Here is a 6,276-nt window from a genome sequence, read left to right on the forward strand (position 1 = left end):
ATATAACAGGCTACAGAAGAAAAATCACATGACCATAGTAATGCAGAAAAAGACCATTTGAAAAAATCCAACACCCAGTCATGAAAAACTCAAAGAAAAGTAGGAGTAGAGGGGGACTTTCTCCACTTGATAAAAAACATCTACCAAAAAAAATCTATGACATTATACTTAATGGCAAGAGAGTAAACGCTTTCCCCCTGAGGCTAGGAATAAGGGAAGGATGCCCACTCCCAGTCTATGGGACAATCTATGTTTAGTGCTAGAAGTTCTAGCCAAAGCAATAAGGTACGAAAAGGAAATAAGAGGCATACAGATTAGGAGGCTAGAAATAAAAATGTCCCTGTTTACAGATGACATGATTGTCTATATAGAAAATCTCAAAAGAGCTACAAAAAAATCTCCCAGACCTAATAAGTGAGTTCATCCAGGTCACAGGGTACAAGACCAAGAGACAAAAATCAATTGTACATCTATATGTTAGCATTGAACACATGGAAACAGAAATGTAAAATACAATACCATTTATAATCATCCAAAAATATGAAATTCTTAGACCTAAATAATAAAAAAGGTACAGGACTTACATGTTGAAAACCACAAAACACTGGGGCACCTGAGTGGCTAAGTCAGTCAAGTGACCAACTCTTGATCTCAGCTCAGGTCTTGATCTCAGGGTTCTGAGTTCAGGCCTCATGTTGGGCTCCCCGCTGGGTGTGAAGCCTACTTAAAAAAAGAGACGGGGTGCCTGGGTGGCTCAGTCAGTTAAGCCTCCAACTTGGGATCAGGTCATGATCCCCTGGTTCATGAGTTCGAGCCCGAAACTGAGCTCAGTTGTCATTGCAAAGCCAATTTCAAATCCTCTGTCTCCTTCTCTCTCTGCCCCTTCCCCCTCACACGCACTCTCTGTCTCTCTCTCAAAAATAAATAAACATTAAAAAGATTTTTTTCAAGTGAGGGGAAACTATACAACACTGATGAAGGAATTTTTCTTTTAATCTAAATAAATGGACAGAGAATTCAAGTTCATAGATGGGATGCATCAGCACAGAGAAAAATGTCAATCCTCCCAAAATTTATATGCAAGTTTAACACAATTCTTATCCAAAGCTAAGCAAGATGTTTTTTAGATATAGACAATACTCTTATAAAATTAAAAAAAAATTAACATTTATTTATTTATTTTTGAGAGAAAGAAACAGAGTGTGAGCAAGAGAGGGGCAGAGAGAGAGGGAGGGAGACACAGAATTGGAAGCAGAGTCCAGGCTCTGAGCTGTCAGCACAGACCTCAATGCGGGCCTCAAACTCACGAACTTTGAGATCATGACCTGAGCCGAAGTCGGATGCTTAATGGACTGAGCCACCCAGGCATCCCACCCCACTTTTCAAACAGTATCAGCTACAGTGATCAAGACCATAGCCTTGGTGGAGGAACAGACACATAGGTCAGTGGAACAGGACAGAGAACCAGAGCAATTAATGGGATATCCAGAGACAAAAGAAAAACTGAACCTCATGCCTTATACAAAAACTAACTTTGAATGGATTTCAGCCTTATATGTAAACTTATAAAACTTTTAGAAAAAGGAGACCATAGGAGAAAATCTTCAGTGTCTAGGGCTGTACAAAGAGTTCTTAGATTTATCATAAAAATCATAACCCACGGGGCACCTGGATGGCTTAGTCAGTTGAGCGTCTGACTTCGGCTCAGGTCATGATCTCACGAGTCATGATTTCCAGCCCTGTGTAAGGCTCTGTGCTGACAGCTCGGAGCCTGGAGCCTGCTTTGGATTCTGTGTCTCCCTCTCTCTCTGTCTCTTCCTTGCTCTCTCTCTCTCTCTCTCTCAAAAATAAACATTTAAAAAAATTAAAAAGCATAACCCATAATAGAAAAAAATTGATAAGTTGGACTCCATCAAAATCAAAAACTTTTGTTCTGCAAAGACCTTGTTAAGAGGATGAAAAGACAAGCTACAGACTTGTAGGAAATGTTTGCAAATCAAGCTATCTAACCAAGAACTTGTATCTAGATCATAGGAAGGATTCTCAAAACTCAACAGCAAAAATAAATAAAATAAAATAAAAAAATCCACAAACAATCCAATCAGAAAATGGGCAGAACACATGAGGATATATTTCGCTGAAGAAGATATATGGATGGCAAGTAGGCACATAAAAAAGATGTTTCACAACATTAAATATTAGGGAAACACAAATTGAGACCACAATGAGACATCATTACACACCTATTGGAACAGCCAACATTAAAAAAAAAAAATAGTGACAACATGGAATATGGGTGAGGATACAGAGAAACTGGGCCATTCCTGCATGGGCGATGGGGATAGAAAATATTACAACCATTCTGCAAAATAGTTGATAGTTTTTCCAAAAATTTAAACACACACTTACTATACAACCTAACAATCAAGCTTCTGGGCATTTAGCCCAGAGAAACGAAAGCTTATATCCACACTAATACCTGCACATGAATGTTGATAGAAGTTTTATTTGTAACAGCCCAAACTGGAAGGAGCCAGAATGTCTGTCAGTAGGTGGATGGTTAAACAAACCATGGAGTAGTACTTAGAAATAAAAAGGAAAGGACTGCTGATACACACAGCAGCCTGGATGGATCCCAAGGGCACCACACTGAGTGAACAAGCTGTTTTGAAAAGACCACATCCTTTATCTCTTCAGTTACATAACATTCCCTAAACGACAAAAGTGTAGAGATAGAGGGGCGCCTGGGTGGCGCAGTCGGTTAAGCGTCCGACTTCAGCCAGGTCACGATCTCGCGGTCTGTGAGTTCGAGCCCCGCGTCAGGCTCTGGGCTGATGGCTCGGAGCCTGGAGCCTGTTTCCGATTCTGTGTCTCCCTCTCTCTCTGCCCCTCCCCCGTTCATGCTCTGTCTCTCTCTGTCCCAAAAATAAATTAAAAAAAAAAAAAAAAAAAAAAAAGTGTAGAGATAGAGAACAGAGGAGCAGGGGATGACGTTGGGGACAAGGCTTGTGTGTGACTGGGAAGGGGACTAGGAGGGGGATCTTTGTGGAGATGAGATGTTCTTTTTTTAAAAAAAATGTTTATTTATTTATTTATTTTGGGAGAGAGAGAGAGGCAGAGAGAGAATCCCAAGCAGACTCCATGCTGTCAACACAGAATCCAACGTGGGGTTCAATCTCCCGACCATAAGATCATGAACTGAGCTAAAATCCAAAGTCAAAAGCTGAATCGACTGAGCCGTTCAGGCGCCCCTGGAATGTTCTGCATCTTTATTTCCACAGTAGTCACAGGAATCTGTGTGTGTGGACTACACACACACACACACACAGGTTGTACCAGCGCCAATCTCCTGGTTTTACTCTTGTACTACCAAAATATAACTACTGGGAGAAACGAGCTGAGGGTACCCAGATCTTCCCATGCTATTTTTGGAATTATCTGTGAATCTGCAATTATTTCAAAATACAAAGGATGTTTGGGTTTTTTTTTAAGGAGGAAGGAAAAAATTATTTCAACCCAAGAATTCTATATCTAGTGAAGATCCTCTAAGAGTAAAGGTAAAATAGTCATTTTCAGATTTAATTTTACAAAAATTTTAAACGAAGAGACTTTTTGACCAGAAGCCAAGGAGTGCAAGCAGTGATAAGACAGAAAGGGTGCAAGGTGGAAATTCAGATTATCAAGAACATCATCAGAAATGGTAAATATCAGGGCGCCTGGATGGCTCAGTCGGTTAAGCTTCTGAATCTTAATTTGGGTTTAGGTCATGATCTCACTGTTAGTGGGATCGAGCCCCGAGTCAGGCTCTGCATGGACAGTGTGGAGCCTGCCTGAGATTCTCTCTCACCCGCTCTCTCGGCCCCTCCCTGATGGTGTGCGTGTGTGTGGTTTTTCTCTCCCTCAAAATAAATAAACATTTTTTAAAAAGAAAGAAAGAGGGGGCGCCTGAGTGGCGCAGTCGGTTGGGCATCCGACTTCAGCCAGGTCACGATCTCGTGGTCCGTGAGTTCGAGCCCCGCGTCAGGCTCTGGGCTGATGGCTCAGAGCCTGGAGCCTGTTTCCGATTCTGTGTCTCCCTCTCTCTCTGCCCCTCTCCCGCCCGTTCATGCTCTGTCTCTCTCTGTCCCAAAAATAAATAAAAAACATTAAAAAAAATTTAAAAAAAAAAAAAAAGAAAGAAAGAAAGAAATGATAAATACGTGGGTATTTCTCCATCTTAATTTTAAAAAATTTCTTTTGGGGCGCCTGGGTGGCGCAGTCGGTTAAGCGTCCGACTTCAGCCAGGTCACGATCTCGCGGTCCGTGAGTTCGAGCCCCGCGTCGGGCTCTGTGCTGACAGCTCAGAGCCTGGAGCCTGTTTCAGATTCTGTGTCTCCCTCTCTCTCTGACCCTCCCCCGTTCATCCTCTGTCTCTCTCTCTCTCAAAAATAAGTAAACATTAAAAATTTTTTTTAAAATAAAAAATTTCTTTTAATGTTTACTTATTTTTGAGAGAGAGAGAGAGAGTGTGTGTGTGTGTGTGTGCACGCGCGTGCAAGCGGGGGAGGGGCAGAGAGTGAGAAAGGGAGACACAGAATCTGAAGCAGGCTCCAGGCTCTGAGCTGTCAGCACAGAGCTGGACGCAGGGCTCGAACCCACAAACTGCAGTATCGTGACCTGAGCCGAAGCCGGAGGCTTAACCGACTGAACCACCCAGGCATCCCTGACTGTCCTTTAAATATCAAGACACACAGGTGAGGGTCCGACTCTTGATTTCGGCTCAGCTCACGATCCCAAGGTCGAGAGGGATCTGACATGATCCCACGTGAGGAATCGAGCCCCTGCTTCAGATTCTGTCTCTCCCTCTGCCCCTCTCCTCTGCTCTTGCTCGCTCGCTCTCTCTTCAAAAATTAAAACTTAAAATAAATAAATAATAATTATAAAGACACAGATAGATTGAAAGCAAATAGATGGCAAAGGTACACATGCAGACAGTAAGCCGAGGGAGGCTGGAGCGCTAAATAAATATCACAGCAAAAAAACGCTCTGTCCTAGATGTTCTCAGGACCCACTTCCTATAAACTCACTCCCAAATCCCCTCCCTGGGGAAGCCTTCCGTGAAGACACGGAAGGAAGGGCAGTGTGGGCGCGGGGTGGGGGCTGTGTGCGAACCCCCGCTCTGCCCTAGGCGCGGTGGGTTCTTCCTCATGCACCTTTCCACCGACCCCAGAGCCTCGGCCTCGGGTTGGCACCGATGCAGGACGTGCCCAGCCAAGAGCAGCAGATTCTGGGGGTCGTTGGTGGGTTTACTGAAGGTTGTAATTGCTTTGGGATCCTGGCTCCCGGCCAGAGCCGGGGATTCAGGCAGTGTTTGCTGAGCTCAGCCAGTCAACACAAGATTTACTGAGCACCTACTGTGTGCCGGGCCATTTCCAGGCCCTACCTCAGTGGACAAAACAAACCCAGACCCTCCCCCCCCGCCGAAGGAGTTTACATTCTGATGATGGGTTGTGGGGGCGGGGGGAGAAGCAGTAATCAGTAAACATCACAAAAAAATAAGTGACAAAGTTTGTTAGAAGGAAAAGTGCTATGGAGAAACCAAGTGGAGCAGGGTAAGAGGCGGGCCGCGCAGGGGTGGAGCTGGAAGGGGCGGAGGTAGCAGGGGTGAGGCACACAGGGTGGGGAGTGCAGGGCTCGGTGGGGGTGGGCAGGGGATGGGGCTGAGGAAATTGATCTGGGTATCGAATTCTTGAAGAAGGAGTGATGTTTGAGCCAGGACTTGCCAGAGCTGGGACTGAGCCCCCCTGAGATGTGGGGAGGAACCCCAGGGAGAGACAACTCGAGGACCGGCTTGGGGTTGGCCAGGGGGCGGGGGGGGGGGTGGCTCTCTCCAGGGCCACCTGGTCTCAGGGAAGGGTAAGCCTTGCACCTGCTCCTGGGGCACCCAAGAGGTGCCCGGGCTCTGTCCCTCGGCTTACCAGGTGACCTACCAGCTAAACCAGGAGGCCCAGAGGCCCTTCTGCTTTGGCAGGGGAGGGGTGGCGCAGGAGGGAGGCTGAGGTCCCGGTGTGGCAGGATCTGTGGGGGAACCAGCCTTCCTCTTCTCCGTGGCCGTGGGCGAGTCAGTCCAGGCTGCCCTCTGCCCTGCTGTCAGAGCCCGTCCCCCGCCTTTCCCCAAACCCAGGACCCTTTTGCCTTGCCCGGCCCCCGGCACCCCCCTAATGGCTCTGGAAGAAGTTTGTCCTGGGTCCCGTCTTTGGTCACTTTGTTCCCAAAGCCTCCTTAGAGGATGCTGAT

Source organism: Neofelis nebulosa, chromosome 12 (assembly GCF_028018385.1).
Source record: "Neofelis nebulosa isolate mNeoNeb1 chromosome 12, mNeoNeb1.pri, whole genome shotgun sequence".
Lineage (NCBI taxonomy): Eukaryota > Metazoa > Chordata > Mammalia > Carnivora > Felidae > Neofelis > Neofelis nebulosa.